Source organism: Neovison vison, chromosome 3 (assembly GCF_020171115.1).
Source record: "Neovison vison isolate M4711 chromosome 3, ASM_NN_V1, whole genome shotgun sequence".
Taxonomy (NCBI): Eukaryota; Metazoa; Chordata; class Mammalia; order Carnivora; family Mustelidae; genus Neogale; species Neogale vison.
In genome coordinates this window covers 34,058,220-34,080,135 of record NC_058093.1, presented here as the reverse complement: position 1 = coordinate 34,080,135, position 21,916 = coordinate 34,058,220, and the positions used below count along the sequence as shown (strand labels likewise).

Here is a 21,916-nt window from a genome sequence, read left to right as displayed (position 1 = left end):
AATTTATTTAGGAATTTATTCAGGAATTTATCCTACTTACATACTTATAAAGGGACATAAACTTATATTTACAATTGTGTTAATTATAGAATTATTGGAAACAGCAAGTAACTAGAGACAACCAATATATTCATCAGTCCTCAGTTGGCTAAATTAACTCATTAAGGTGCAACCAAATGATAGAATATTATGCTTTCCTTAAAAAGATACCGGTGGATCTTCCAGATATATCATTAAGTGAAAAATACAAATTATAACCCAATATATTATAGGATCTCATTTGTGTAAAACACAAAAGTGTATACATATAAGCATATCTATGCTTTAGAAGTATCTCTAAGAACACCTTTTGGGTGTTGTTATTTATTTATTACTTACAGTAAGTCTTCTTTTGGGAATCTTTCTATACATGTCTATGAATACATGTGTATATATATATATATATATACACACACACACACACACACATACTTTAAGGAGACACATGGGTCTTTCACTTGTGTATATATATATATACACGAGTGTATATATACATATGTATATGTATATATATATATATATGCAATTTCTTTAGAGAACTCTAACACATACCAGATTCAAAGAAATGTAATCCCAGAGAAGCTAAGAAACCCAAATCATGCAATTTCTCAACTCTTAGAAGTGGCCCCTCCTCACAGTAAAGTGTTGCAAGGCTTGGAAAAGGGTTTAGACACATGCTCCTAGCACTTCTACTAGAAATATTACTGGGAAATCTGTTTATGTTAACTGCTTTTCTTCTTTTTTGTTTCGCATACTCTTTACTTTAAAAAAAAAAAACCCTCAAATTTGTCCTATAAAGTAAGAGCTACTGTTTACTCTGTTCCTGCTCATTCAGTGTATATAAGTATATATAAATTGTGTGTAAAGGTTTGCTTATACATAAATGGGTTTGCTAGAACATGAAAAGATACCGATTTTTAACATGCATGCTTCCAGTCATGGCACATAACTGTAAACCCAAAAGACAACACATGCATTTTTGCAGGTGGGTTGTAGATCAAAAGACCAGCCAAGCAGCAGTTGGGATAGGAGTGCCAGGATGGGGAATTATCTTTGTTCAAATAGTTTTAATAAAATCTCAGAATTTATATACAATCCTGACATTAAAGTGGTGGGATGTAAGGATATTTTCAAAAGGAACGTATCTTATCGCTCATAAGGGAAGTCAAAGACAAAAGAAAATATCTAGGAAATGCAATTTTTCAAGGCGGGGATTAAGAACTGCGCTCAAGGGGCGCCTGGGTGACTCAGTGGGTTAAAGCCACTGCCTTCGGCTCAGGTCATGATCCCGGGGTCCTGGGATCGAGCCCTGCATCGGGCTCTCTGCTCAGAGGGAGCCCGCTTCCCTCTCTCTCTGCCTGCCTCTCTGCCTACTGGTGATCTCTGTCAAATAAATAAATAAAATCTTAAAAAAAAAAAAGAACTGCGCTCAAACTTTCAGAAAAGTGAACCACTTAATGATATAGTCCAATGGAAACATGCAGACTGTGAGTACATATGCAAAAAAATGAGCAGTGAAAATTGTAACAGAACAATGCTTTCCACCACATGGCTTCATTTGATACGTCCATCTCCATGAGATAATACTAGATCCTGTTTCACAAATAAGAACTCTGAGACTTGGAGGCTCTGGTAATTTCAGAATCCTAGACTCTGAATCAGGGTAATGCACTTCCTTCGCCCAAGTCTCCCAAATGTTCTGCTTTTCCTGGCTGTTGGTTTCACTGTGTTCATTACCTTCCCGGCAGTCCCTAGACAATACTAATAGTATTCTTCCCAATCAAAATGCATTGTTATGTAACCCATGGGGTAGACTTTTTCTCTCTCATTGTCCCTTTAAAATATTCACTGTCTGGAGGATGGTACTTCTGGACCCAGAAGCTTCTGATGAGGGCTCTGGAGGACAAGGTAGTGGCTAGGGAGGGAAAGAGGCCCATGCCTCTCCCTCTTACAGAGCTGCTTCATGAAACTTTGGTCAAAGCCACCTTGTTCAGGACTACTTGAAGAGTTAAGTAAATCTCAAAAACAAACAAACAAACAAACAACCCAAAATGTGCAAAACCATTTGGTACAGAGGGCGATTTTTTTTTTAAAATATTGAATCTGAAGGTCTTTGAGACACACACTCACCACAATTCCCAGCTTACACTTGGCTGCCTCCAACATTCACGACACATCTGCAGCCCCTGAAGGCATAGAAATTTGTAGCTTCCGAAGCAGGTCTTTACTGCCAAGTCACTGGTGTTTATTCCAAAGTTGCACTGAATAGGGAGTATAGGGAGAGGGTGCGGGTTCCAACATTGCTCCCCTCATCTAGATGCTCAGTTCCCTGAGCTTCAGTGTGGTTAAGATTTCGGGCTCTCTGCTCAGCAGGGAGCCTGCTTCCTCCTCTCTCTCTGCTTGCCTCTATGCCTACTTGTGATCTCTCTCTATCAAATAAATAAATAAAATCTTTAAAAAAAAAAAAGATTTCATGTCATGGGGATTAACCTCATGAGGAAGCAATCTCAAGCTTTCAGAGGGTACTGAACTTGGGTCTTCCTTGTTACCACCTACAAGCTCTCCCTCTAACCCTGTCCCTTCTAATAACTCCTCCCTTATCTTTTCCCAGTACTTTTCATCCCTCCCTCAAGAAATAACCAGATAAATCAATAAGAGAGAATCTGGGTAGAGTTTATGCTATATGCCAGGCACTCTGTGCTTTAGTATTTTATGTAACACTCAAGGGAATTATTAACCCTATTTTACATATGAAGAAGCTGAAGCACCAGGCATAGAATGGCATTCTGATGTCACAAACTATGGGATTCCAATCCAGACGGCCAATCCTAGCACCCTTTCTTCTTTCAACCCTAGCCATGTATCTTCTGCCTTTAAAGAGGAAGAGCTACAATCAACTCAGGTTGTGAAAGTCTGCCCCAGGAAGGGAAAGGAACTGGGGGTTGAGGAGGGGCAGAAGAGAAGGAAAGTGGGAGCCTTCTTCACTGCAACCCCTCACCTACGCCTTCTCTGTGGAAAAGCAAAACCAAATGCATCCACCAACACAAAGGCTTGTTTCATTCTGAAAGTTGGACTGGTGGTCTAGAATAAAAATTCATATTCTTCTCATTAACATAACTTTGACTTTATATCTTGCAAATAAATATCCTAGTCTAATGAGGCTCAGAAAGCATTCTCCCTTTTATCTAGATCATATCATGGAGCATCCCACATGAACGAGACAGTGAGTAACGCAAGGCCTGAATATCCTTCCCAAGGGAGGAGGCAGGGGAAGCAAAGGGAGAAGTTGGGGAAGAATCTCCGTGCTCTCTTTTATAATTTAATATATGGTACATTTTATTTGGACATTGATGTCTTCTGAATGTCATGTCTTTAACATTCTACATAAAAGAAGAAACAAGACACCCAGAAAATGCATCCTATAGATCTCAAAGGTGACTCTTTCCCTGTATATCACGAGAGACTAGCTTCCTTCGTGGAGGCAGGGAGTTTGTGGGTCATTGAGAAAGGCTGCTAAGTGACCAGAGCTTATTGTGACCTAGAAGTCATCTCTAATGGTAACTACAGAGGTTTAGAAAAGTTAAATAAATGACTAAGAAAAATAAACAAGGCATACATGCATTCATACATTTGTGATGTACTCAGGGTAGAAAGCCATTCAAAGCTAATTGCTAAGCAAATTAACAGATGAACTGAATTGCCCAGAAATGGTCATTTAGTATGGGTAACATAATGCAGTGTATTAAATACAAACTATTACTGACCCTAGAGGAACTTTTATTTAAGGAGGAGGAGAAATTATGCCTTAAGAACATTCATTTTTTAAGCTCTTTACCATCTGTTTGGGTGAAAGACTATATAAAAGCCAGTAATCACCATTATCACCAATTATCTGTCACTAGAAATTTCTTTCAGTTTACCATTAGCATTAAATCTGAAGTAAGAAGGAGGCTTCTTAAATCCTAGAATGGATTTTTATTCTCTGTAGAGACATGTAGCTTACAAAACACTTTTGATGTTCTTTTGTGGACTCTAAGCCCTAAAATATTAGCATCTAAGCCAACGTCCTTTGGTGCATGGGCCTGCCTGTCCGGGCCTCATAGTGAGAGGGCTGTATAACATGAGCTCGGTGAGGGGCTAGACTCAGGCGGGTTCCAGCTGGGTGTTACCGGGTTGCCTCTGACAACACAGGGGTAACACAGGAGACAATCTCTGGCATGCATTTTGAAGTCCCTGCAACTCTAGGATTTGGTGATTCTAGGCCCTGAAAAAGAAAGGCAATACATGTTTACTAGATGGTGAATAAAACTTTCACTCACTTCCCCTCCTACCTTCACACAAATGCTTAACACAATGTCAGCCCGTAGAAGAACCTTGACAAACATGAGTCGTTGTCTGTAGTTGTAATAAAATGGCTCTTGGTTTCTTGGCTTGACTTAATCAAATTGTTTCCAGTAATCTAACTTTATTTTAAAAGAGCTGGGGTATCAGATAATCTATCTTTCTCAAGAGCTTCCTAAGCAAACGCGTATTCCAGTTGCCTTATACCTAGATTGTTTCATGCCATGGCTTGATTTCTCTCTCCACACACTGAAAGATCTAATTACCCTGCTCCTTGACTCTGGAGTTAAGAATTTACCCAAGAACGAAAAATAATGTCTAGAGAAGCATGAAAACTTCTCTCCATGATGTGTCTTCAGATGTAATGGACACTCTGAAAAATCTAGATGCTTCAGCCAAATGCTTAATACCTTTGACAGTCTGTTACCACCTGATACTTCCATCCTCATTACCTAGTTGTTCCCTACATGAATCTTGGTTTTGAATCCAGACAATACAGTGATCCCCAAACCTCAGAGCTTAATTAATCTAGAAAATGTACTATAACCTCCTCTGCCAGTAGTAAATTTTTTCCATATTCTATGCACACTTTAAGACTGTGGTATGTATGTCTCAGAAATATGTCTTCCCAACCTCCCTTTCGTGAGAATTGCCAGGATACACCCCACACACAATGCTAGGGCTGCTAAAAGAGTAGATGTAGGTGACAGTGATTTTATCATGTGTTCCCATCCTTACTCTCATTGCATAAATTGTGCAGAGTAAATAGCTGACCCAAACTGAACCAATCAGATGTTTTTCCTGGGAATCTGGAATTAGCAGTCAGTTCAACACAGAATGTTATATAAAAGCCCATCTAGGGTATATTCTTGAGTCAGTACGATGTCAACATAAAGCCATGTGCCAAAGTTATGGAGGATTAGAGACCAGGAATAAGCAAAGAAATTTGGTTTTCAAATGGAAGAGATCATGCCTGTGAAGTTATGCACAGAAGAATTATGCCACCACTGAAAGAAAAAGGAGCAGTAGTCCTTGGCAGCTCCTGGGTGCAGCTCTGTTCCTCACTCTATCTCATCGATGTGTGTGCTCTGTTTCTGAAAAACAAACCTCCCTTTCAACTGGAACTAATTTGAGTGGATTTCTGTCCCTTACAAACATTGAGTTTTGTCTTTAAAAAGACTTCCTTGGGGTGCCTGGGTGATGATGTCAGTTAAGCATCCGACTCTTGGTTTGGGTTCAAGTGATGAACTCAGGGTCAAGAGATCGAGCCCAGTATCGGGCTCAGTGCTCAGCACAAAAGCTGCTTGAGAGTCTCTTACCCTCTCCCTCTGTCCTTCCCACTCGTGCTCTCTCTAAAATAAATAAATAAATAAACCTTAAAACAAACCAACCAACCACCCTCAATCAGAGGTCTCTTCCGTGATACTTTCCTAAGTTGTCCCAACTGGAACAATTCTTGCTTTACTATGCTACCTTGTCAAGACCTGCCCACTTGTCTGTTCTCACAGCTTTTCTAGTCACTGCACCTCCTCCTGGAGGCTTAACCCCACCAAAGTCCTAGTGTAGATAGTGTTTTAGTATCTGAAGAACTGCTCTCATTCAATCGCCTAGCACTGCTCTGATGGGAGTGAAAGCGGTCAGACTTGAACTTGTTTATGTGACCAAACTTTTATCTTTGTTCTTGTTTTGATAATTGGGTATATGAGAGCCTACAGAATTGATCTTATCTTGCCATGACCAGTCATTTTCTGAAACCACAGTTCTAAAGCAGGAGATTTGCCAGACCTCCTTAATCTTAGTAACCTTGTGGTTTTAAAGCAGTGGTTTCCAACTGGGCACGTTTGACAATGTCGGTTATCACAACCTGATAGGAGAGGGGTTCCACTAGCATCTAATGGGTGGAGCCCAGAAATACTGGTAAACATTCTGCCACACACAGGATAGCCTCCCACAACAAGGAATCACCCAATCCAAAACGTGAATAATGTTGAAGCTGAGAAACCTTACTTTTAGTACTGGGCAAATGACCTTGAGCAAGCTACTGAACAACTCAGTACTTTAGAATTTTCCTCTAGAAACATACAGATATATTTCTTGCATGGTTATCACATTACCTACTGCACTTCCTTTGGAGCCTTTTACTTTGTCATAACTATGTTTGTACGAGGAAAAAAAATAATTACGCCTTATCTAACTATTCTTTCCTTATTTAAGACTGCACAATATACAAAATTTTATTTATCCAGTCATCTGTCAATAGACACTTGGGTTGCTTCTACATTTTAGCTACTGTGAAGAATGCTGCAGTCAACATGGCTTTACAGACATCTCTTCAAGACCCTGCTCTCAATTCTTTAGGGGTATATACACAGAAGTGGAATTCCTGAATCATACGATAATTGCATTTTTAAAATTTTTTTTAAGGAACTGCCATATTGTTTTCCACAAGGCTCTTATTTTACATTCCCACCAACAGTGCACAAAAATTGCAGTTTCTCCACATCCTCACTAACCCTTGTTATTTTCTGTTTGTTTGTTTGTTTGTTTATAATAGCCATCTTTTTGGTAAGAAGGGGTATCTTACTGTAGCTTTGATCTGCATTTACCTCATGATTAGTGACATTGAGCATCTTTCCATGTGTTTATTGGCCATTCGAATACCTTCTTTAGAGAAATGTCTATTTAAGCCCATTTTTGAATTAGGTTGTTTGGTTATGTTGTTGAGTTTTAGGTGTTCTTTATATATTCTGAATATTAATCCCTCATCAGATATATACCTTGCAAATATACTCTCCCAGTCTGTGGGTTACCTTTTGATTCTGTTTATACTGCCTATTGGGGCACAAAAGTTTTCATTTTTATGAAGTCAGATTTGTCTACTTTTTCTTCTATTGCCTGTGCCTTTGGTGTTACATCCAAGAAATCATTGTCAAATCCAACATTATGAAGCTTTTGTCCTATGTTTTCTTCTGAGAGTTTTACAACTTATCCATGCCCTCCTCTCATTTGTTTTCAGTGCTTTACTTTTCCTGATAAAATCTGCAGACAAACTGTCCTGGGTAAAATATACACAGACTAATCACTCATCTCCAAAGGTTTGCTTACCTGGATATTTACATACATGAGTTAGGGTGTCACTTGCTGCAAGAAATAGAAAAACCATTTAACACAAGTACAGGAAAATGTGGGTAAATTAGATAGGCTCAACAAATGGCTAAACAAAAAAAAAAAAAAACCCAAAATGTGAAGCAATTCAAATGAACAAACATGTTTATGCTTTGCTTATTCAACATCCAAAACAACTATTTACAATTGATGGCAGGATCTCTTCAAAGTGATGATTTAAAGACCAAAGCTTCTTCCTTCTTGTACCATCTTTAATAAGTTCCATTTGCCTCCAGCTGGTAAAAGGGCAGAAGGAATGGAGAAGTTGTATTTGCTTCTTAACCACCTTGGTTTAAAAGTGACATGAGTAAATTCTACTTCCAATACTTAGTTACCTGGCTCTTCCTTGACGTGGGTAGCCAGGAAATGAAGTCTCCGATAGCAGAGCTGCTTGCCAATAATTTTTCTATCCCTGCACTATCCAATATGGTGGCCACCTGCCACTTGAAGCTACTGAGCACCTGGGGTGTGGTTCATTCATTGAGCTGCATTATAAGTATAAAATGCACACCAGATTTTGATATTATTTAGTATGAAAAGAAGGATGCAAATATCCCATTGATAATTTTATATTGAGTAAATATTGAAATGACAATACCAGGGATATGTTGGATTAAATAGACTATATTGTTAAAATCAATTTCGCCAGTTCCTTTTTATTCTTTTACCATAGTCACTAGAAAATTTTAAATTACATACATGGCTTACTTTCTATTTTTATTGGATTGCACTGCTATGGAAATTAGTCTCTTCTGTTACACAGATTATCTCATAGAATTAAGATACAGAGTAAATTTGGGCTGACAACAGAACTGGAAGAAGAAATCTAAAAGCTCCGTGGAATTAAGATGTGTGCTTTCTTTTTTCTTTTCTTCCTTTTTTCTCCCTCATTGGAACCACAAGGTCACTGGCTTCTGTCTGGATACCTTCTGATTTTACTCTTTTCTCCCTCTTTCTCTCTACCTCTCTTTCTCTAGCTGTCTCTTTCATCCCTATTCCAATCAGCTGCTGCCAGAAGCGTGAGGTCAAATGACTTGCCTCCCGTTCGCTGGAAGCAATGGGAACAGGTTCTCAGGAAGAGGGCAAGGGTAGGTCGTACAAACAGACTGACATGTTTGCTCACATCATTTAAAACATGTAAATGCTACATGAGCTTGGCAGCTGTCAACATTCCCCAATTTTTATACTTACTAGATTATACTTCTTTTAAGGCCTTCAGTAAGAACTCTGTGTTGAATAGATGACAAATTTTAATCTGAGGATATACTGTTTAATTCATGCCATCACCAATGAAAACAAGTAACTAATCTTTTTTTCTGGGGCTTGTACCAGTGCCCAGAAATAGTCAACCTCTCTGACAAGCCTTGAATTTTCAACAGTGTACCCTGGACTCAATGTATATTCACATAATGTCAGATCCAGCTCATAGGATAAAGCTTGTCAAACAATAAGCAGAAATTATATGAGGGTACAAAGTTAATAAATGGAGAATACACCCCAAAATGTAATCTCCTATAGTTCTAGAACTTTTTAATTTTAGTGCTGTTCTCTAGAGTTTAAAAACTGTCTCCAAGGAGCCCCTGTTAGAATATACATACAAGATATACATGATATGTATGTATCATATATATATGTCTCATATATATGTATCATATATATAACCTAGAGAGATTACCAGATGGTTTTGTACACCCAGGAAGCATTTATATGCTGGACATTGCCCTAAATTTATTATCACCAATAACAATTTATCAGAAATGGATTTTTCAGATTATTATCTTCCGTCCAGCAGAACAAGAACAAGAACAAAAACAAAACAAAGAAAAACAAAAACAGGTCCTTAAGTAATAGGATACAGGGTAGTAACAATTGTTAAAAGATGAGATTTGGTCAGCTTCGGAGTATGTCCAGGAAAGACAAGCTTTAGAGGGACCCTTCGGAGGAACACGACGTCACAGTGCAGGCCAGGCCCGTGGGCATCTAGGAGGGCAGGGGAAGTAGGAGATGGTGCAGAAAGAGAGGACAGCAGTGTCACAAATACACATTTTGCCTCCAACTTCCTCACGGAACTTGAGCCTACACGATATTATTTCTGCTAGAGGCAATGGGCTTCAAAGTCAGTAGGACTCTCCTAAGTAAGTCCCAGAGGTTCTTCAGGACTCACCTCAGTAAGTGGATGACCTACCAGCAATGAGCTGATGTTTCCTGGGCATTTTTAGGATAGGCAGGACGGGCTCTAAGTTGAGTTGTTGAGGATGCATGCTTTGCTCTTCTGCCTCCTACAAAGCCTGCTCAGAGTCCATTGGGTGTGTAGATCCACCAGCACATTGATCCAGGCCAATCATCTGCCACCAAATGTCCTGAGGAGTCTAGCCTTTTCCTGGGGAGATTCTCTTTCCTTTTTGCTGAGTAGAGATGAGGTGAGCAAGCGTCTGCTAGCTATCTTCCCTCTCAGCTTGGAAGCTAGACAATCCCAGAGGGGCATTTGCCAAGGAGGGGGATGAAGTAATATAATCATCTTAGGTATCTTCCACAACTCGTCAATGGCTTTGAGATCTACGCATAAATCTTGACTGGTGTCATTGGCCTTGCAACTTCCATAACAGGTAGTACTGCTTAGCCCATGTTATTTCTAGTGCATGTCCTAGAAATTAAACATATATCTTGCATGTATTCACAACATTTGATTAAAACCAGATTATTAGCACTGTGAGGGCAGTGACCACTTCTTACTGTCTTGTTTTGCCTAGTATCTTTAGAGCTAAAAACTGAGTGAATAAATAAAGGAATTTACCTACCCTCTTGGTGTTGTGTTGTCTATGTTGATTGTACATCTTTGTTATAGTCATTCTTTTAGGGAAGAATAAGGTCCATTTTACTTTATTCTGTCTAGGAGAAAGCTGTATCAGAGAACCACTTACTAAAACTTATTTGTTAATAAGCAACTGGATAAAAACACTTAGAAATTTTAGTTGTAGATGACAAATATCTGTTTCCTCTAAGGTACCAGATCCTTTTGTTCTCTTGCTTTATGAAAAGAAGTAACATGGAGACCACATAGAGGTAATAAATGGTATTTGCCCAGAACTCTATCATGTTAAAAAAGAACACTAGCCATATCTTATTCATTTTATTTTTAGAGGAACATCTCAGAAACTGAGCTAGCATTATCACCTGTTTTATTACTAACAGAGTAACACAGACAGTAGTGTAGTCGAGGGAGCATAACTGTGATGAAACCAGAGGGGTGGGGCTCACTAATTATGATGCACTATCTACTTTAACTGTGTAATCTGAATACAGAATTTTGCATATTGACTCTTAGGTTACAGACCTCAGATTGCAGCCAAAACCACATTTGTTTGACTCCTACACATACCTCAGATCTCAGTTCAAATGTCTCTTCCTCAAGGAAGCCCTCCCTTAATTCAACAGACTAGGTCAGTCTCCTTAGTGTATGTTCTCATAGCGTTAGGCAGCTTTCCTATACAGTACTTAACATGGTTGTCTCTTAGGAGCTTTTCTGTGGCATTATTTGAATACTGTCCTGTCTCTATGGCCAGAAAGCATGCTGTTTACTGAGGCATTCCTGGAGCTTAGTACATAGGAACAAATAAATGTTTAATTTTCAAAATGGAGTTGAAAGACCCAGAAGGCATTCAAAGAAAAGTTAAAATTTATAAATTTGTTTTCAGAGAATTTGGGTGTTTATAGTTCAGAAGAATTTTTAAAATTTAAATGAAGGGAGCAAAGAGGTAGAATTCAATTATTACTAAATAACATTATTTATATAATTACATATGTACACAAAAAGACTATTTAAAACTTTTAAACACATTTAAGGGGCACCTGGGTGGCTCAGTCAGTTAAGCAGTTGCCTTTTGACTTTGGGTCAGGTCATGATCTCAAAGATCTGGGATTGTGCCCTGCGTTGGGCTCCACGCTCAATGGGGATTCTCTTGAGGATTTTCTCTACATCTGCCCCTCTCCCTGCTTGTTTTCTCTCTCTTTCTTTCTCTCTAAAATAAATAAATATTTTTTAAAAAATAAATAAAAATAAAAACATTTGAAACAGTTCTTAACAACTATAAATCAGTCATATAATTCAAACTTATTTTTCAAAAACTTTACTTATTTTATGCTTTCTTTATAAAAGCACAGGTTAATGCTCAATTTCATTAATGTTTCCTCCCTAATATCCTGAGTATTCTATGCTTAAGAAAAAATATTTTTCATTCATATTATCTATAGCAATATGTTTTATTAAACTGACACTGAACAAGGATGAAATGGCTAGGAAATTTCAAGAAATAAAAACACTGTCCTAGTATATATGGATTAAGTTTATAGGGAACTCTATACTACCACCTACTTTAAAAAGTTTTATAGGCCAGGAAGACATCTAAAACTTAAAAAAAAAAAAAAAAAGTTAACCAATGAAAGAAAGCCTACAGGTTTTTCCAACTCTGCTTTGTCCATAATAAAAACTAAGCATAGAAGAAAAATATAAGTCATTTAGGTATGGAGAAAAACAGAAGCTAAAAACAAAACATGTCTTATTAAAACTGTCAACATCTTAATGTGGAAGATTATGGTTCATTTCCTTTCAGCCTAAACACTGATAAAATATTTATAAAGATTATTATTTTCTTAATTTTTTATATGCATATATATGTTGTGTTAAGATATCCTTAGACAAAGGGAAGAATACCTAAATGAGAAACAGCAAAAATGAAAAAAAAAAATACAAAACGGGATTCTTTTTTTCAAAGAGAAATTCGTGAGACAATTTTCTTAATAAAAAGACTCCAATAATAAGTAAAAAGTGATTGAGATCTTTAAATAAGAGATTCAGAGCAAGCCCAATGTTCTGTTTGGGGAGAATAAAAAGGTATGGAGATCAGGAATGTTACTAGAGGGAGAAATAAGCAAATCTATAGACCTCTGAAGAATTGGTTTCCCTAAATATGAGTCTCTTTGTTAGTAAGTTGTCATTTCCTTCTCGTGTTATTCTAGCTTAAGAGTATAATTTTACCTTAATCAAAAGTTAAGTAGGCTTACCGAAATTCTTGAGTGTTTTGTTTTGGTGAATTCCATAGTTACTATGATGCTGATTCACAGGAGTCTGGCATAAATGGTACATAATGCTAGAAAATTGAGTTTAAAACACACTTTTATATTCTCGTTCCCATAATAGAATAGAAAATCCAGTCTGATGCTGCTCTGTTACTGACACTTCAAATAAGATTTAATTAGTTTCTCTGACAAAGCAGTAAATCTTTAAATTAAAGAGTTCAGGAGTGCTTAGCCCCCATAAATTCTCTAAGGAAATTTAAATAGGAATAATAAGTTTTAAACACATATTTCTTGGGGCTTTCCATGAGGCAGCCAATGTTGGTCCTTGACAAACGGCAAGCATAAATATACCTTGAATCTGTACGAATCTGTTTCAGGCATTCAGTAAAATTCCTCCATCCTTGCTAGTGATTACTGGGATTATCTCCCAAATAAACTATTTTCACTCATATTCTTATCTTAGAGTCTGTTTCTGGAGAAACTCAAAATAAGAGAGTATTTGAACCCAGACATTCTGGCCACAGAGTCTGTGTGTTTAATCACTACAATATACTGCTCTTTCTCCCAAAAAATGACATATATTTTATAAAAAATGGTCTCAAGATATGTTGGGAAGAAGAATCTGTTTTCCTTTTTTTTTTTTTTTTAAAGATTTTATTCATTCATTTGACAGAGAGAGACACAGCAAGAGAGGGAACACAAGCAGGGGGAGTGGGAGAGGGAGAAGCAGGCTTCCTGCTGAGCAGGGAGCCCAATGCGGGGCTTGATCCCAGGACCCTGGCATCATGACCGAAACCAAAGGCAGATGCTTACTGACTAAGCTACTCAGGTACCCCGAGTCTTTGTTTACTGAACAAAGAGAAGAGAAGTTCTTCTTTTAAAAAAAAAAAAATTTATTTATTTATTTGACAGAGAGAGAGAGCACAAGTAGGCAGAGAGGCAGGCAGAGAGAGAGGGAAGCAGGCTTCCCGCTGAGCAGAGAACCGGATGCAGGGCTCGATCCCAGGACCCTGTGATGATGACCTGAGCTGAAGACAGAGGCTTAAGCCACTGAGCCACCCAGGTACCCCTGCATCCCAACTTCTTGTCAAGAACTGTGAAGGGTCTGCCAGCAACCAAGTTGGCATGTCACTGTTTGATGAAGTCTGATTGAAGACACAAGATTCCTAGGTCAGAGATAAGATACTGTATTACACACAGCAGGATCTAAAGAATTCACATTTGCAGCAGTTTCCTGAGGTACATTTCCTGCTGGGCAACATGGACAAGCCCAGATAGATAATTGTATGGACACCTGGGTGGCTCAGTCAGTTAAGTGTCTGCCTTGGGCTTAGGTCATGATCTCAGGGTCCTGGGATCAAGTCCTGCACTGAGCTCCTTGCTTAGCAGGGAGCCTATTTCTCCCTATGTCCATCCCCCATCCTTATATTCACTCTCTCTCTCAAATAAATAAAATATTTTTTTAAAAAATGATAACTGTGCATGCAGTGAACTGTGAACTGTGTTCTAGGAGAAAACCACTAAGGTTAGGAATCCAAATTTTTTATAGTAGGCAATCGATATTCTGATATTTGCTGCAGAGACACCATCTCTGTCTTTCAAGGCTATTAGCTACAAAAAATTTTTGAAAAGATAGTCCATAGTAAAGGCAATAAATACCTCACTTGAAAGGTATGCCAGTAAGCAAGAGATCCAAGAAGAATTGTCTTCTCTGTTTTGAAATTAAAAATAAAATTTCATGGTTTTATCACATAATGGAAACATGATTATGCCTTACAGAAAATTGCGAAAACAAAGGACAAAATTTTAGAAATTGTTTATTGTGTCGTTCTTAGTTTTTATGGATTTGTTCTTTCGCTGTCAAGTCCTAAATACATTTTCCTCTGATGTCCACAAAAATCCTATCAGGTAAGTATTTTATAGCTGGTGGAAAACTGGCTCAGAAGATAAGGAGGTTCACTGACACTCATCTTAGTGAGAGCTGGAACCAAAAGTTAAACAGAAGATTTCTAAATACAAAGCTGCCAAACATTGGACTACTAGCACTAGAGTAGATGGACAGCTGCCTGGAACTTAAAAGATTTAGTGGTCTCCTTCATTTCTTCAATGTCACATACGCCCTTGTGAGAATTTTGGAAATAGTGTTGAAGACATGAGCTAGGGTAAAGGGAGAGGTGCAAGCAGAGGAAAGGACATAAATATGTCCATTTTGTTTTTTAATGTTCAACTTCCCTCTTCTATGTTCATTTTTTTTTTAGTGGTTTACACTGTGTAAATCAGCCACTGCTAAACTTGGAAAAAAAAAAAAAAAGTTCCAGAAAAGCCGTGGGTTTGGAATTGAGCTGTGAAAAACAAAATTCCAGAATTATCAGTATGGTAGCATTTTAACTCAAATGAATGCAGAATTTCATGCCTTTTTTCCCACCAGGGAAATATGCATAATTTAAGTGCATTCAAAAGCTTAAAAGCTCAAGTTACATCATTGGCCATGCTGTTTATAGCATCAGGGTGCCATTGGTTATGACACATATATGACACTCGAAAGAAGTATTTAGATCACATTCTACTACATCAAATTATAATTAAAGTACATTATGGAAATCTGTTACTTCAAGGAATCCTATAATGAATCCATTTTGTAAAAAACAAACAAACAAACAAAAGTGACCAAAAATATAAATGCTCTTAGAGAGACATTATGTTTAGTGACAAAAGCTTTGGCCAAAGAGTAGAAAATTATGGGAGTGCTACTGATCCTTTGTGTCATTTGTAGCATACAGTGGTAAATTAAACTAGATAATTTCTAAATGTTCCCAATTCAGTTTTCCCCTTCATGGAGCTCAGTGGCTCAGTGAGCTCAGACAGATGTGGTCCGACTCCCAGTTGTGTTGCTTACTGGATACACTCTCTCCTGCAAGTTAGGGAAACTTCTTACATTTTTGCCTAAATGGTAAAATAAGGATAGTAATACACACTTCAAACAATACTTATGAGTATTAAGTTAAATTAGATAACACTTACGAAATACTTTGTCCAGTGCCTAGAACATACTAAGCACTTAATAATCTTCAATCAACATCATTTTTAATTATACATTTAAAAAAATATTTTATTTATTTGATGGGGGGGTGGGGCACAAGCAGGGAGCGCATCAGGCAAAAAGAGATGAAGAAGCAGGCTCCTTGCCTGTGTTCCCTGTCTCACTGTGTCTCTCTCGGTCAAATAAAGAAAATCTTAAAAAAATAAAATTTTTTTTCAAATCTGCTATAAAGTTGAGAAAACTATGCAGTGACTATCTAGATACCCATCACCTAGATCCTATAATTAACATTTCACTAGAGTGTTCTCACCTATCTGTCTACCCATTCCTACATCCATCCAACAAACCTTTTTTTAACGCATTTCAAATGCAGTGGAAAACATCAGTACTGCATATTGTTAAATAAAGTCCAGGTTTTGTTTGTGGTTCTTTTTTTCTCCATTTGAGGTAAAACTCAACATATAATGAAAATATGCATTTATTTTTATATTCTGGGGTGATTTACATATTCCAAATTGACTCTTGTGGTGATTTCAATATTCAAAATCAGTCACCAACTATATCTGCTGTAACCTGTAACAGAATGCATTGGAATGACATAAAGAGGGCACTCTTACCTTACAGGTCAGCTGAACCGTATCAAGTTAGTCTTCGATGTGGGTGGGTGTCATCCAATTGTTGAGGGCCGGAATAAAGCAAAAAGGTTGAGGAAGAATGAATGTATTCTCTCCTTCTTTTCTCCATTTATTTTCTCCTCTTCTTGGACATCAGCACTCCTGGTTCTTGGGTCTTTAGACTCAAAATAAATTATGCCACTGGCTTTCCTGGTTCTTTAGCTGATAGGTGGCACATGGTGGGACTTCCTGACTTCTATATAAATAGTCAGTTGCTTATAATAAGTCTACCTAGCTACCTCTCTCCTATTGGTTCTGGAGAACCCTGATTAATATCACCTGACTCTCCGGTTCTTGGCATTCAAGGTTTGGTCATGCATTGTACTAAATTCATTCTGCACATGTTGAGAGCTTTTTCAAAGCAGGGGGTGGTCCAGCAAGTGGTCATGAGGAGCCTGGGTAATTCCCAGGGTTCTTTCACCTGCTAGTTGTGTGATCCTGGGTAAACCACATTACCACCTGACCTGACCCCGCCCAAGCTAGGAGTATTATTACATTTTGGGACCATTACTTAAAACTGCAAAAAGTAGTTTGCCAGAGTGTTAGGCCTAGACTTGCCATGTGTTGGCAAGTCTAGGCCTGAATTAGTACCCTCCAGGTGCAGAGAACTCAGGGTGATACCAAAAACTATCCCTAATTCTTCAACTTTTTAGGAGTTTTGTCCTGCAACCTTGTGGTGAATAGTGTGTGAAATAGATGATTCAATGGAGAAATAGCACCGTTGTGAAATGTGCAGACCCTAGAATTAGACAAACCTGAAACTAAGAGCTCGAATCCCTCTCTCATGATTTATATATGTGGCATCCTTAAGTAAATAATTTAACTTAATCTCTCTTGTATGACAAGTTACTTGGTCTCACTCAGATAGAACTTTCCGATCTATAAGATGAGGAAAACAATAAAATGAGAGCAGACATTTACTAAGTGTTTGTTATTTGCAAGGTGCTAAGAGCAACTAATTTTTTAAAAAGATTTTATTTATTTGAGAGAGGGAGCACAAACGGTGTTGGGGGAAGCAGACGGAGACTTCCTACTGAGCAGGGAGCTCAAGGTGGAGCTTGATCCCAGGACGCTGGAATCATGACTTGAGCTGAAGGCAGACACTAAACTGACTGAGCTGAAGGCAGACACTAAACTGACTGCTCCAGAGCTAATGTTTCTTAGCTCATTTAATTCTCACAATGATCTAATGAGGTAGGTAGTGTTATTACACCCTCTTCATACAGGGGCACCCAGATCATTCAGCTAATTCGTGTGGAGCTTGGGGTTGAATCCAGAGCTCTCTGTCCCTGCACAGGACAGAACTGTTGGGAAGACCAAGTGAGAAAAACTGAGTAGTGAATCAGACATCTAGCAAATGTTCAATGGTAGCCCTTCTTTTCCTCTGTATAAGTGCATCTGATTAAAACACCCAGAAAATGTACTTTAGATATTTTTTTTATTTTTAGGAACTTAGAGAATGAAAAAAAAAAAGAAAGAAAGAAAAAGAAAAAGGCAATAAATTATTAAGAATAGATCTGACCTAAAATACGAACTTCTGTTCCCCAAAAGAAGTCTTCTTGTTACACCAGCTCTTTACATCTTGGAGAGACACACACACCTTTACTATCAACCAGTGAAAATGGCATCAAGAGCTTGAAAGCTTGAGTGCGTGGGTGGCTCAGTGGGTTAAGCCGCTGCCTTCAGCTCAGGTCATGATCTCAGGGTCCTGGGATCAAGTTCTGCATCAAGCTCCCTGCTCAGTGGGGAGCCTGCTTCTCCCTCTCCCTCTGCCTGCTGCTCCCTGTGCTCATCCTCTCTGTATCAAATAAAATCTTTAAAAAAAAAAAAAAAAAAGCTTGAAAGGTTCCAGAATGATCGATAAACATTTCTGCATCAAGTATAAACATTTCTGAGCTAAAAATCCCAATACAAAGTTCTTATACTCCCTTGAGGAGGGGCTAAAATGAACCCAAGGCCATAGTTCATTCTTGGGAAATGTCTTTATTAATTTCCATGGACATGTAGAGAAGAGCCAACCTCTTGTTCACAAGCAGGAAGTGGAATGCAGAAGAGACTCTCAGGATGTCCCTGCGAGGAGGAGCTCTCAGAGGGCTCCACAGGCCCCTCTCCCCGGAGTTTTAACTTCGTGCTTTCTTCCCCATCTATTGGCTCAGATGGGGCACGTTATGTGAATCCATTGGTCACTTCTCTTCCCATGCGCTTTACATACAGTTGCTGGTCTTGTTGGGAATACAGGTGAATTGATAAAGTTGCTTTTCCTTTTTGAAAAGATCCTGCCTCTCTAGAAAATTTGCTTGTTTCCAGGTACGCTTAGTTTCTATGATGTAATAATTAATGCTAAGGTGTTGCAGGCTTAATGTAGTTTTCTTCCCACAGCATTTACTTTTGAAAAGATCTCAGAACCTAACGCTTTACCCGATCATGGGACCGTTTGTTGGCTTTGGGGCTGAGAGTGGAGTGTTTTTGGGTTCAGAGAGACAGTTAGGCGCCTCTCACACAGTATCCCATGTCTAACTCTCTTGCCCACCTAAGTGGATGGCTGGTTTAATCTGTGTTTTTGTGCATTTGGCTTGCTTTGTTTTGTTTTTAGAGGGGGGAGTTTGGAGGGTAACGAGTTCCCTTCATCACTTGTCAGATTGCCTGATGTGGGCAGCCATTTTGTCCTTATTTGCCTGTGGCTACCTTTGTCTATACATCTCACGAAGCAGGGAGCAAAGAACAAGGTTTTTCCAGCGCCTCTGAAAGAGAAGCTTTCAGTCCCTGAAAGGAGTGTGCAGGTGTCTGTGTAAATGTGCATGTCCATGGTGTGTTTTTGAAACAAGCTGCACATTTCTATGGGTTCCTCACTCGGATGTTCTTCTCTTTGATCTCCTTATCTGTGTTTAAGGGTTATTCTTTCAGTATATTTCAAGGCCCAAGATTGTCCTCCCTTGCCCACTTCATTAACCAAACACCCTATTATTCTCTCTGTCTGTCTCTGTCTCTCTGTCTCTGTCTCTCTCTCTCTCTCTCACACACACACACACACACACACACTTCCCACCAAACTTCCTCAAACTCATTAATTTCTATGTAAAAATCTCTTCACAGATAAATGTGCTCTGTACAAATAGGTGGTAGTAGTTGACTCACAGTATCTATTTTACCCCAGTATTTAGTATAAACTCTGCCTATTCACTCTTGCCACTGTGTGGGTTAAAATAGACATGTAACCTAGTCTTAGACAGTGAACCATGAGAGAGTCTCCTGGGCTGCTGCTTGGCATAGTTTCTCAGCTGGTAACAGACAGTCTCTCTTCTTCTTCTAGTTTGGACTTCATTGTGTCTGGTGAAGAGTTACCCATAACACCTATTGGTGCTTTCCCCCACCCTGGGGCAGGGCCTTGAGAATTGTCAGAGAGTTGGGCCAGAGCCCTGTTGGACCATGCCTGGGACCCGTACTAACTCTGGACTGCTTTTACGTGACATAATGGATTTGATAACTGCTTAGTCCAATTTGAGATAGGTTTTCTGTTCCTGGAAGCAAAAAAATAACAGCTAATTCAGATGTACTTTTTTATGAAAAATTTTAGTTGTTAATAGTCATCTGATTTCATCTATTTCCTCAGATGCTCATCTACTTGAGTGCTTTGATAAAACCATAAGATAATTGCTAATCTTTGAGTTCAAACTACATGCCAGGTATGGCTATAGAGGAAAGTCTGCAGGCTTGTTTTAAAAAGTGATACTGCTTATATTCAGTTAATGTGCAATCCTTCCCTATTCCTCCCATATATCACTGATTAGTGTCACTCACTTATATCACTCACTCCCATATATCACTGATTAGTGTCATGTTACGTGCTAGCTGTTTAAGTTCACTAAAATCTGATAGTGAATGAGTTGATTCAATAAGAGCCACATGGACCATTTTTTTGGCTTCTAAAAGTCGGGACCCAATTATGGAAAGAACTGCCTTCTTATCAGTAGACATAAAAATATTCCAGATAATATAGCATCACTCTTTGACCAAAATCTTAAGGATGAATTTAATTTGCCATGTACTTATTTTTCAGTTATTGTAATGATGTAAGGCCCAGCTTAGCCATCCTCTTGTATATGACAAGAGTGGCAGGGCAGTGGGGAAGGGAATGCCAAAGCACAAATGATAAATTGGCCCATATGCGACTTACAGATCCAAAGTTTATCATTTGTAAGTTTTAGCAAGAAAGAACATGGTATAAGAAAGATCGTGAGGAGTAGGGATACATTGCTTTGTGTGTTTATTTTTAAAAGTCTCTTATTTAACCTTAAAATAAGTATGACAAATTTAAAGTTTTCCTCCTAGAATTGTGGTGAAACCAAATCTCAAAGCACAGAGAGGGTGTCAGTAATTGAAAGCTTGCTGAAGATGGTGACCTGGTTTGGAAGTCAAAGCAGAGTTCCCACCATTGTTTCCTCTTTTCATTTGCTTTTAGGGGCCTTGCTGCTCCTAAGTCTATGAGGACAGATAACTGGGGAACTTCCTCCCCAGATAAGAGAAAGCTAGCGAATTGGCCAGAAGGAGGAAAAGTTGCCGGGAAGATGATTGCAGATTGGAAAATGATGCAATTGAGAGGATGGACATATAGATACAGATACGGATGTAGCAGGTGATGGGGCTGGGCACTGGGGTATAATAGGTGGAGCAAACGGGGTGCTGCAGTGACTGCATGAATGTAGAAACCAGTTAACACTTGTCTGTCATTTACCAAACTTAGACTAAAGGGTCAAAATGGTATTAGTCGGGCCCCTGGGTGGCACAGTCAGTTGAGCATCAACTCTGGGTTTCAGTTCAGGTCGTGATCTAGGGGTCATGAGATCCAGCCCCACATCAGGTTCCACGTTTAGCATGGAGTCTGTTTGGGATTCTCTCTTCCTTTCCCTCTGCCCCTCCTGGTTGTGCTTGCTTTCTCTCTAAAATAAATAAATCTTTTTAAAATGTTTAGTAATTAGCCATGGAATAATCACTAATAGCCCTTGGATTCAAACTACGTGGCCAGTGTTATACAAAAACTTTACCTACATTATTTAATTTGATCCTCATACTAGCCTCATGAAGTTGGCACTACTCTTAATCTAATTTTACTGATGGGAATGAATGGCACTCGCCTGATACACTGCAGAATGTAGATTAGAATCCAGGTAGTTTGATTTCGGAGTTGCCACTCTTACCCATGGTGCTATATTATTTCACAGTCTAAAGTATTGTCAATGCACAGACAAGAAATCAGGGTGGTAAGAGAAAGCATCCCCCCAATTAAAGGACAAATATCATTACAATAATTAACTTAAAGAATGCAGAAGTACCCTAACAATCCAGGCATCTAAAGCAACTTTTCCCCAAAGATAAATGTTCATGGAGAGATAGGCACTCTTCAACAAAGATTAGGATTTCAGTAGTAGAGTAGTACTACTTTTAATGTCTCATAAATGAAAATTCTTCTTTTTTTTTTTTTTAAGATTTTATTTATTTATTTGACAGAGAGAGATCACAAGTAGGCAGAGAGGCAGGCAGAGAGAGAGAGAGGAGGAAGCAGGCTCCCTGCTGAGCAGAGAGC

The 21,916-nt window shown here is 38.6% G+C and overlaps 1 long non-coding RNA gene across 1 annotated transcript; it reads right to left on the bottom strand.

Moving 5' to 3' along the window:
• Positions 1-4,039: 4,039 nt before the first annotated feature.
• Positions 4,040-9,918, bottom strand: LOC122901757. Its single transcript, XR_006383671.1, has 3 exons — positions 9,710-9,918; positions 7,486-7,521; positions 4,040-4,303 (listed from the first exon to the last, which is right to left on the bottom strand). It is a non-coding gene; the product is annotated as an uncharacterized LOC122901757 (long non-coding RNA).
• Positions 9,919-21,916: the final 11,998 nt, after the last annotated feature.